At 44.9% G+C, this 12,362-nt stretch overlaps 1 protein-coding gene across 9 annotated transcripts in view; it reads right to left on the bottom strand.

Moving 5' to 3' along the window:
* Itpr1 (inositol 1,4,5-trisphosphate receptor type 1) overlaps positions 1-12,362 on the bottom strand; it is a 343,520-nt gene that overhangs the window by 246,209 nt on the left and 84,949 nt on the right. The gene's annotated exons all lie outside the window — the stretch shown is intronic.

The following is a 12,362-nucleotide window of genomic DNA, read 5'->3' as shown; positions in this document are numbered from 1 at the left end:
CATTCCTCCAAGGACTGCGTCTTCCATCAATGACTTCATACTCTCAGCATACCACATTTCACTTAGCCCTCTCCACACTGCAATTCTTAACAACCCACAGACTATCATCTTACGTAGCAGAGTCAAATGTTCACACATAATTAACAAATGTCAGGAAAATGTTTTTAATTGTGGAACTAAAACCGAAACTAACAAATTGTGCCTTCCCACAGTGCACAGCAGGAATGATCAAAGCAATGGAGTTCTTTCTGAGCTCTAGCCTGGGGACCTTCAGTGAGTCTGTCCACAGTTTCCCCAAAAGGCATCTGCAATAGTTTACGGTTTCTTCAAAAATTCATGTGGAAATGAAAAGGTGGAACTATTAGGGGGGTTATTAGGTCCTGAGGAAATGGATTCATGCCATTACCTCCTGAGTACATTCTAAATAAAAGCACTGATTGAGGCCCACAATTTTCTCTTGTTTCACGTGCATTTTTTTCCCGTCTGTTACATTATGACACAGCACAGCTCTTACCAAAAACTGGTGCCAAACTCTTGGGCTTCCACAAGACTGAGAGAGAAATCTCCTTATAAGCTAGTTAGTGGTAAGCCCACCACAGCATCTCAAGACAGTGTGCATGTGTTCCATTACTTCAACACCTGTCATAGTCAAGTGATCAAGAACAAAAGTTAACTTGATGAAAAACCCATTATCTCATAGTCATCTCACAGCTGGTTGGGGAGCTGGGGGAAGAGATAAGGAAGGGAAGAGAGGAAGAGGAAGGGAAACACACAAAGGTCCCACAATCCCCTTGAAACACATATCCTCAATGACTGGAAGACCTCAAACTAAGCCCTAAATCTCAAACGTTTGTACCATCTTTAGGTATCACCAAGTTGACAAATGAAGTTTTTGACACATGGGTCTTCCTGGAATGTTATGGGTTCAAAGTACAGCCAGGCCTGGTCATCAACAGGTTCCAGTATCTAAGTTTGCTCTCTCTGAGCTCTGCATCATACCACTGATGCCTATAATGCCACTCCTAGCCTTCGGGTCTTGCATGTCTCCCATTGGTTGTTGTGTTGAGGTTTTGTCTACAGAATAGTGCTATCAGATGACAACAAACCAAGCAGAGGTGGAACCTAATGGGAGGTCTTTAGATCATTGGAACAGAGTGTAATGGCATCCTCATCTCTTTTCTCTTTGCTCTGCGGATCATGAGATAAACCAGTTTGACGATATACCAGCCCCCCATCATTATGGACCACCTTGTCATTGACCCAAAGGCCAACTGACCATGGACTTCTCTCTTTGTAAGCTGATTGTCTATGGTGTTTGTTATAATGCTGGAAAGCTGCCTACCACAGGCCCCATCTCCCCATCTCCCTGTCTCTTTCCCAACAACCCAAAAGCCCCTTACCTTGGTGCTGACAGCCACCAATTATCTCTCCAACTTGGGAACACCTGTCTTCCCTCTCTACAACACTTCTTATAAATGACTCTAGTCACATTCTACTACACTATGAGTTATGTGTTTACTGTCTAACTTTCCCTCAAGGTCCACAAAGCACCTTCCTCACAGCCATGCACATATAAACTAATAGTTGTTTCACTTAAGGAAGCATTATTTTAAGTAAAATTTGAATGCTATTAGACTTCAGTCTAATTCCCATCCACAAGCTTCTATCAGTGTTTTAAACAGACTCACATTAATTGCCACTATTTGGAAACTGGGCTATTGCACATTAAACCCAGCTCTCCAGCTTTTCCCTAACAAACAAAGAAACCAAACAAACCAGTGTTTGGCAACACTTGATGGCAGCCAGCAGCTGGGAAGAGGATCTCTTTAGACAGGTCACAGAATTGCTTTCTCATTTGCTCTGTTCTCACAGAGTTTATTTACTCACCGACTGCTCTTTCTACAGTCCTAACTCAAGCTTGTTGAATACGCATTAGCCACAAAGCTCCAGTGACACATCAGCACATGGAGATAACAGGATTCTAAAAGTCACCATACTTCTACTCACCCAGAGAAACAATAAAAGTCACTGTGCTTTAATGTGAATTACAGCTACCATCCAGTTGGCCCAAGGAGTGGCTTGAGTCCTGCTCTCTAGCATCAGCATAGAGGAAATGCAGGCTTTAATAGTAATTACTATACAGATGGGCAGGATGTGCAGTCGTCAAGGACTATTTCTGATCACAAGAAGTTGCCTAAGATTTTGAAAGAGGCAAAGATACAGTCAACCCCAACTAGATACTTTATATCTTGATATGATAGCAACCTGATCTGGGAAACTGAGAACCCATCTATGACCAGTTGCTCCGTCTTTTGGAGCATAAATAAACCCTGAGTTATAATCCAAGCCCCTATAAACAGGGGTTTGACAAAGCTAAATATCACTTTGCAGGGATAACAGGCTCCTACTTAACTCTGCTAAAAAGTCTGAGTTTGGGAAGCAAAGACGACAAACACTATTAGAAACTAATACTTTAAAAGCAGAAAAAGAATGACTCATAGCAAGGGGATGCCTGTTTGTCTATGGACTTGGCTTTCAACTGTGATGTCAGAACCTCTACAGAAATCCCTTGGGAACTCTTCCTCTGTTCTTGACTCGCAATGCACTTTTAACTGCAAACACTTGCCTGAGATGCAGACACCAACTACATCCAGCATACTGTCTTTCTGAGATAGACAAGGTTGGAGAAAAGTATTTATCTCCAATTTGGGCTTATCTAATTTTGTGAGTGTTGCTTGGGTTGATGGTAAAAGCCTCAAAAATCAGCAGGTCTGTCATTGGCTTGAGAGGAAGTATTTGGCAGTAGGGGCAATTGGGTTAAAACACACACACACACACACACACACACAAACACAAGGTACAGTTTTTCATATAGGAAATCAGTCACACCTGGACTTCGCTGGTTCATAAAAGCAGCCACCCCTGCATCCTCCCAAAGCCCTCTCAAAGGACACTGGGGATCTAAATGGTACTGTCAGCATACTTTCTAGATCTCACCTTCTCCATCTTGGTGTCCTCTGACACCCTCCATCACTTTCCTGAGAAGGCCCCTCACTCTGGCTACCTGAGTGAGACAGGGAGGTTCACACACAGGCCTGGGGCAGCCCACCTCCAGCTCCGAGGAGAAAACATGGACCCAACCAGTTACCTTGCAGCACCAGCCACACGAGCACTATTAGAGTGAGAAGAAGTACAGTATGGTGGCTTGAGGTTGGGAGGGAAGGGGGGAAAGAAGGAGGAGTGAGGGAGAGGAGGCAGGGAGGGAGGCAGGGAGAATGGTTCAGGTCCCGTGGACAGAGGCATATCTGAAAAGATGGGAGAGGGCTGAGATCATGAGGGAACTGACCCCTTGAGCAAGCCCTGGGAAGCACAGCAGAGATGACCCTGTTGATGAGAGCACAGGTGAGCTAATCCTGAGGACCTGAGCCTGGGAGACCTAGCCGACCCCACCCCATGCCCATCAACACCAGGGGCAGGTGGGAGAGCAGGCCCTGTGATCATGAGAGTGGGAGAGCGATCCCTGAGCCTCACCAGCTGCATCACTTGCGAGAGCAGGACCCTGCACCTCGCCAGGGCAGCACAATAGAGCCAACCCGGCTAACAGAGGTGTGAGTGAGCCACCGTGACATTGTAACCATGGGAGACTGTCCACATTTCCCGTCCTGGGGACCAACCCTACAGCTGCTCAGACCCAGACCCAGGGTTATAACTTGGCCACCCCACCATCCACCCCATCTATGATCTACTGGAGCACATGAAGGGACCTAACCCAAAAACGCAAAGCTGCAAGATCTCCACAACATGGGGCACCAGTGGATGTCCAGGAAGAATCCTAGTGGGGGCCCAACATCAATCATGTAGTGGAGACCAGGGGCCTCAAACCAGACCAAAGATCCTTAAAATGAACACTTGCATGTAGAGATGTATGAACAAAGGGGTATATGGCTTGACTTTATGGGGTCACACTGCAACCTCCATGATGAGACTTTTTTATTTTTCCCTATTTTTTCCTCATTTGTTTTTCTTCCTTTTTTTCTCTTGAATTTTGTTTTGTTTGGGGTGGGTGCAGGGGTAGAGGGTGGATTCAAAGGGACAGGAAATGAATGAGAGCAAGGTACATGATGTGAAAGACACAGAGAATAAAAAAAGCAAACAAACAAAAACACCAAAGCATGGCAGTAAGTAACTAAAGAGGCTTGCTGGCCAGCCAGTCTAACAAGTTGGTGAGATCCAAGTTTGTCATGAAACACTGTCTCAGAATGTAATGTCAAGAGGGACAAGGAAAGAGACCAGATGCTAACCACAGACACAGGTACGTGTACACACACACACACACACACACACACACACACACACACACACACACACACACACACAGAGTATTCAACAGTTCAAAACTGAAGGCAATGGACACTATGATGAGAGATTCATTAATAGATTCTCTGAACTACCTTTGCGGTTAGACTCACTACCATAATCAGCCTCACTTTTTAGATGGCTAAAATGATGTTTATCAACTGGCCCAAGGTATACACCATGGGAATGGTAAGAATAGGAGAAGGATTTAATCCAGACTTAATTTATAACTATTATGGAAAGCCTCAACCTCCTGGCACACCTCCCTCTCTCCCCTGGATAGGACCATCTCACTTTCTCCTTAAACACTAGTAGCAAACAGTCTATTGCTTATTCGGGGTCCATTCTCCTCATTTTCCTTGCTACCCAACCATATTAGCACTGAGATAAAGGAGCTAAGGGCCAGTGAGAGGCCTCAGCAGGAAAAGGCACACACAAGAGATAGAAAAGCAAAGAGAGTCAAGGGGCACAGTTTTGTTAGTCATGCACCAGACATGGATTTCTTTCACCCAGAGAAAAAGCAACCTCTACACTGGGTTATGATCCCTGGAAGGGGGTCCTGGAAGGGGCCCTGATTTACTAAGAAAGTGTTCCTTGGGTAAACCGGGACAGTGAGTAAAAGCGATCAGGCTGGCTTTCAGGCAAGGTTCTACAGAAAATCTTTAGCATGCTCTATAACATCTCAGAATACTGCTTCTGCCTCCTGAAGCCCAGGTTGCCTCGCTAGGCTTTCAATCTTCTGGCCCAGCAGTCCCAGCGAGGGCATGAAAAGACAAAATCCCCAGCACTGTAGACTTGCTGAATCTCAGGAAGAGGTGCTGTTCTTTGATGGTGAGCCTGGCCTCTGTTCCTAAAGAACCACAGAACCAGGAAGAATTACATGGGATCCCAGGCCAAGCACCTACAGCATCCACAGCACCTACTGTAACATCTGGGTTGTGACTTACATTTCTGGCCTAACTGCCATTTCTGAGCCAAAGACATTTTCTCTGCAGCTCTACCCTCCATCCTATACTCCAGACTAGGACTTGGGTTCCTGGTAAATAACTCCACAGCGATTCAGACCTCAGCTGGTTCCTTCTGGGATCTAGATGATTGGCATACATGTCTCTTGTACTTGTCTACATTAAGCAGGGTCAGGTCATTTCCTATCCCTGCCTCATTCAGTATCTAGTTTTTCTGACAACCACAGTAACTCATGGGACACTTCCCTTTTCTAGGAGTCAGCAAGGGCTGTTTATATTACCATTCATTGTTCTTTCCTCCTCAAATCTCCAAAGCTGGTTGATAAGCCCTGCTTAAGGCCACACCTAATTTTCTGCTGCCTCACGGGGTGCTTTGAACCCCTTCTTATTGGCTCTCACCAGGACTCTTTCAGAGCCTCCCTGGCTCCAATCTCTCAGATGACTGCCAAAGTTGGCTTTCTGAAGGCACCTGTTGATTGACCCCATCTATCCCTACCCATAAATCCTCAAAGGTTCTTACTGTTAAACAGTAGTAAGAATTCCATAAAAATCACCTTCCAAGGTAAGAGTCTGAACCCCCTTTTCCATCTTCACCTCTGGCCTCATCTTCCATGTCTTTACTGCATGCCTTATGTTCTCTTTTACACTATGTTCACCTGATATGTTATATAAATCTATTAAGGGTTTGTCATGTCTTACAATGGATTATATATAATAGAACACAGCCACCCTCATGTTTTACAATATTCTATATGCCTAAAGGGCAATATGGCTCCATCTGACTCATTTTTTCCCAAGTAGCATCTGAACTTTACAAACAATTATTCAATGGATGTCTCAGAGTCACATTCAAAGTTGTAAGTTAGTGGACTCATAGCATGACCAAGGGCAGAGGGCTCAGTATCACACCTAGACTGCTCAGAGGCTGATCACACCACCTCCCAGACTTCCCAGGTATGGTCAGGAGGCTGTAGTGGTGGTACATCTTTAAAAAAACGAAAACAAAAAAACTAAGATCGATTGGATCTTTGTACTTGCCCAGATTTTGTTATTACACATAGACATGAGTCTCACCATCCTCCTTCAAAAGCCCAAGAATCCTTCAGAACCCCAGCTCTGAATTAGCCTCCTGAAAAGGCTGTATCTAGGGTAAAGGATCAGAAGCAGGAAGCCCAAACCTCAAAGCGGGCACAGTAAAAGGAGTTCTAAAACCTCACTGCAAAAGCTTTCCAATTTGCATCCTTGAAATGTCTGATTACATAAGATGGTTATGTCAGATCTGCCTGTTCAACTGACACTGCTCCAGATGAAGACAAAAAAAAAAATTCTACCAAGCTCAAGTAAGCCATCATGTTAAATACATCCAGTTCTAAACACAAACTAGAACAACTGCTGACAAATGTGGTCTAGTGACAAGTACAAATACTGTGTGTGATGGTGAAAGAAAAATGGCCAGGTGAAATGAAAAAGTAGGCAAGGAACTGTTATCCAGAAACAGACATTCAGCTTTGGGAAAATAATGACATTGTCTGGTTTGTCCTCCTTTCCTTTCACTCCCTTCCCTTCTCTGTATATTCTTCCCTAGGAGAAACAGGGAAAATGCCATTTTGAATCAAAATACATGACAGGCCCAGTGTGACAAATGACTAAGAGCAAGTATTCTTCCTCCCTGGTCCAGCCAGGGAAGACAGAGAGCCAAGAAAACCATTCTACAGTCAGTTGTTGGCTTGCAGGGATGAGGATGGAACCCAGGGTCTCAGGCATGCTAGACAAGCCTTCTAACATTGAGCTCTATCCTACTCTGCTATTCTTGTTCATTAATAATGTGATTTCTAGCTAGGTGATGGTGACACAAACCTCTAATCCCTTGCACTCGGGAGGCAGAGGCAAGGAGATCTCTGTGAATTCAAGGCCACCCTGCTCTACAAAGTGAGTTCCAGGGCAGCCAGGGCTGTTACACAAAGAAACCCTGTCTTGAATAAACAGAAAGAAGGGAATAAAGAAGGGAAGGAAGAAATGGAGGGAGGGAGGGAGGAAGGAAGGGAGGAAGGAAAAGAAAAAACACACAAATTCTGTATGGTTCTAGGTAGTAAAGACATAGTAGCGAGCAGAATGGGCGTGGTCTCTGTATGGTCTCTCACACACACCTTAAATTCCAAAGGGAGGGACAGAAAAACAGAAATGAAGCAACACAAAACACAGAGATCCAAAAGGAATGGAGTTTTAAAACACCATGAAGCAGTTATAGGGGTAAAGGTGACAGGAAGGTCAGGAGGTCTCTGTGAGATGATGGTATCTACAGAGAGACACAAAGCAGGTGACAGAAGAGAGTTCCAGGCATAAAAGTAGGAATGAAAGGCCCTGTGAGTAGAAAGACCCTATCTGTTTGCAAGTACTAGCAAGGCAGGCAATGTGAGTAGAGCCTAGCAGGCCAGAAGTGCCATAGAGAGGTCCACTGTGGGAGGGAGACAGGGAACAGATGCTATAAAGCTGCTTAACAATCCTGGCCACATACCCAGGGATTCTCACTCTCCCACAAGTTTCAGGCACTAGTCTTGTTATTATTTATGTGTTTCTAATTCCTCTGAATGATCTTAACATGCAGCCATCTCCAGCAGTGACCCTGGTTGGATAAAGAGGCCTGCTGGCTTTTGTTGAACAGGAGGTGGGAGGTCACTCTTGTGTAAGCAAAGCATAACCTGGATGGATCTACGGTGACCACTGGAACTCTGTCCAGCAGAGCTAGAAGCTAAAGGACCCATGGTGGGGCCACCATGGTCACTCAACAGCACAAGTAGGATTTGTCTCAATGTAATCTATTTCAACAGATTTATTTCAGTAGCTTTCTTTCTAAAGGTTTCCAGTTAAAACCAATGCTACTTACTTCACAAACTGCATAAAACAACAGTGCAAACCACTGCTCTTCCAACTACCATCCACAACATGAATTAAATAGATTTCAGCTAGTCTCTTTCTCTCTCTCTCTCTCTCTCTCTCTCTCTCTCTCTCTCTCTCTCTCTCTCTCTCTCTCTCTCTCTCTCTCTCTCTCCCTCTCTCTGTCTCTCTCTCCATTGAAATATCACAGTGGGCTACAGAAAGTAAAGGTTAAGTACTGTTTTCTGCCTTTTGTTGCATATGTCTCCTAGATTGCAACATGATGTATGCTTCTTACTACAAAGGTCACAGACTTGTGGGAAACACTGCTCTAGCAGACAGATGATGATGGCTCACAACAGCATGAGGCTATCCAGTACACAGGGATGCAAATGGATCAGTAATACCATCAAGGGTGAGAAAACGGGCCTCAGATGGCCAAAAATGCAATGGATGATGGATGAAGAGGAATCAGACACTACAAGGTTCAGAGCAAAGGTCAGATAGGAAAGATGAGAGGAAGCAGACGAGAGCACAGGGAGATTACCAATCTGAGACAGGGTATCACTGTAAGATACCTCTGACATCTCACTGTTCCTGGGGAGTTGTCACTAGGGTTTGTCTCCTAAGAGCACAAATGGTGACAGAAGAAACCAATGTGATACAGCCATCTGCATATTTAACCTCTGGGACTAAGAAAGGCTAGGTCTAGAGTGTGTGTGAATGGGGAAGGGAGGAAAGCCAGAATGAAGCCTTGGGCCAGAAAAAGGTAGGCAGGGAGTGGGGATGGGTGTCTAGAAAATGGTATCTGCAGAGCCCTGTGGATGAAAGGACTTCCTTCATTGAATATAGCTTGAAAATCCAATATAAGGTTGAGGAGGTGACTCAGCAGAAGAGCCTAGAATGCACAAGGCTCTGGGTATCGTCTTAAATACGACAAAAAGGAAAAAAATCACTTTAACCTTAAAATACGCAAATATGCATACGCTCCAAGTGTCCCCATAAGTTTATGTGCTGAATGTTGGCTTGCCAACTACTGCTGTTACTTTGGGAGGTTGCAGAAACTTTGGAGGGGCACTCTAGCTGCCAGAAGTAGGCTATTAGAGACAGAGCCTGGAGATTATACTTGGCCCTGTCTCCTTTTGAGCTTCTGCTCCCTGGACCACTACCTTGAGTTCCTACTGCATACTCTCACAGTCACGAACTGTCTTCTCCACCCCACTCCTGTCTTCTCCACCACAGTACACTGAAACCTTCTAAAACCGTGAGCTAAAGTCATCTTCCTGTCCTTGAATTGTTCTCTGTCCGGCATTTTAGTCACAGTGATGAAGCATGTATCTATTCCATGTCTGACAGAAAATAACATTCTTTTATCCTTAAATAACTCAGCGCCCGAGGATAGGGGTGGAGATGCTCAAGGAGACAGTCAAGCATCAAGTATCCACCAAAACGGCGTTATCTTTAAGGTGTGCGTGTGTGTGTGCGTGTGTATGGAAGTGCATACAGGTTCACATATGGAAGTCAGAGGACAACCTCAGATGTTGGTCTTCACCTTCTACCCTGCATTAGGCTCTCTTTTCGGTTGTTTACCATTGGGAATTCCTAGCTGGCACAGACTTCTGGGGGTTTCCCTGCCTCCATCTCATGCATGATACCAAACCTTGCTTTATTTGGGTTCTGAGGATCCAAACTCATATCCCGACACTTCTATGGCAAGCACTATACCCACTGAACCATCTCCCAAATCCTCCGTTTTGTGATCTCTGCCTGCCAATTTCTTGCCAGGGAGGTGGGGAGCCATACAACTTTACCACAGCAGTCTTGGCAGCAGAGATCTGCTTAAGGATAACCTCCCTACACAGCTTCTATTTTGGATTCCAGCAGGCTATTTAACAAAACTCAGATGAAAGGTATTAAAAAAAAAACTTTGCAGTTAGAAGCTGTCTTCAAGAAGATTCTAGGCAGTGTGATTTACAGCCTTCAGTGACAACCATTAGCTGCTAAGATACCAATTAGGGATGCCTTTTTAGCAAGTCCTACCCAAATGGTGAAACTTCTTCTTCAATACCCTGCACATTTTTCTCCCCATTCTCACTTCACTCTGGTGGCAGCAAAGCTTCCAGATGGCAGCTGAAGTCACAAATTCCAGCCACCACAGGAGACAGTTCTATAAATGAATTGAAAGGGGTAGAATACAATATTTTTTTTCTTAAATGGACAATCAGGATGCAGGGCCAATATGCCCAGGCCCTCTAAGCCAGGGTGAGAAACAAGAGCTCAGAGCAGTGATACCCCTGGTGACATCTTAAAAGGTGGAAATGTACACTCTTTGACTCCAGTGCAAGTCAGACAGAAAAGAGGCTGTCCAGGTTGAATTTTGATGACATCATCAGGCATTTTACATAGAACTTGCAAAGTACTGACTTAAAGCAAAGCCAACTGGACATCTTGATCTCCAGAGAAAGGATTTTAAAAATGATTTCCAAGTCCAGTTCACAACTGCAGACACAGAACACAGGAAACAATGTCTCAATTTCCAAGGCAATTCCCAGCGCCCTGAAAACTCTGATAGCTCCAATCAGCAGTAAACAAGGGTCAGGAAAAAACACAGTAAAGTAACAAAACAGATGGAGGCTTAAAAGAGACTGTGGCAGGCTGGGACCATAATTCAATCAGCAAATACCTGTTGTATAAACATGGGGAGAGGACCTGAGTTTGAATCCCAGAACCCTTGTGAAAAGTCATATGGTTACCATGTGCTTATAATCCCAACACTGAGGAAGAAGAAAGAGGCAGATCCCTAGAACCTGCTGGTCAGCCAATCTAGGAATCCAATGGGTAGGATCCAGGCTAAGTAACAGATCCTCTCTTGAAACGAAAAATTTTAACACCCATGGATGGCTCCTGAGGACTGACACCAGAGCATTATCCATGTGTCTATACAACTGTATACTCACACATAGGTACACACATGTGTGCGTGTGCAGCACACAACACAAATATGCACACGCGTGAACACACACACACACACTCACACACAAAGAGAACCTGGTCTAAAGAAAGGTGATCAGTGATCACCAAAAGAACCTGTGTGTTTCATATAGGTAGAGAAAGCATGAAAGCCTGCTTTCAACCAGAGTGCAGCTTCAGCTCTGAGAAAACAGTGCATGCATCCAGCAAGGCCACTTTGAGTCTGACAGTCAGGTTTCTTCCTTCTAACTATGTATGGGTCTGAGCATGTTAATTCTCTAGGCCTGTTTTTCTAGAAGAGTAAAACAAGGACATGGCCAGCACTAGCCTCATGAGAGAACCTGTGAAATTTACGTATGGGAGAACTTTGAGTGCAGACTGGGTACTATGGAGTACTCAGTACCTGTCAGCAGTAGCAGAAATCACCACTATTGGTGTGAAAAAAGTTCCGTGCACCAGAATATAGACGAATAATTAAGAAAGACAAAGAAACTCACTCCACCTGAGGAACATGCATCTCTAGTTCTGGGTGACTTTGGACAATCTAATCAAAACAATTCTACCTATCCCTGGAGACAGGATATTGGTGGGTTTTACAGGTTTCACCCAGCATCAGCCAGCCGTTTTTCCTGGAGCGTCTAAACTGCTGCTTTGAATCTTCTCAAGTTTGCTATTTTCTCAACAGGAAACAGAAATGCTCGAACCAGATAGGAGAGAATGCAGTGTCCAGCTACCAAAACAACTACCAGGGCAGGAAACCAGGGAGCAACACACAATCCCGCAGGTGGGTCACTCCAGTGTGCCTCTCCTCACTTGCGTGGTGGCTAACACATCCAGGCAGCTCAGAGAAAGTGTGGTAGTGAGCACTGACAGGCTTCCCTTCTCTTTTTCTCCCTTTACCCTAGCAAGCTGCTGGATGTCACTCCTTTGCCTTTCCCTAGGCCTTTCCTTTCCGGGTATGTATGAGGACACCAGCTCCCTAGCTCCTTTAACCCAACACTCTCTGGGGAACTGAGGGGGATCAGGAAGTCCTTCTGCGGCAGGCAGGTCTGGAAGAGAGAAATGCAGCCAAGCTGAAAGAACAGGCTTCATCAACAAGTTCTAGAAAACGAAAGTGAATTCGGAGCTTCAGCAATCCCTACTGAGCTGCAGCTTCTGAAAGCTGGGAGGGAAAACCGGCTTCTCTTAGGAGGACAG

Source organism: Mesocricetus auratus, unplaced genomic scaffold (genome assembly GCF_017639785.1).
Source record: "Mesocricetus auratus isolate SY011 unplaced genomic scaffold, BCM_Maur_2.0 Super-Scaffold_100676, whole genome shotgun sequence".
NCBI classification, from domain to species: Eukaryota; Metazoa; Chordata; class Mammalia; order Rodentia; family Cricetidae; genus Mesocricetus; species Mesocricetus auratus.
The sequence above is the reverse complement of the archived record's forward strand: the minus strand, read 5'-3'. Positions and strand labels throughout refer to the sequence as shown.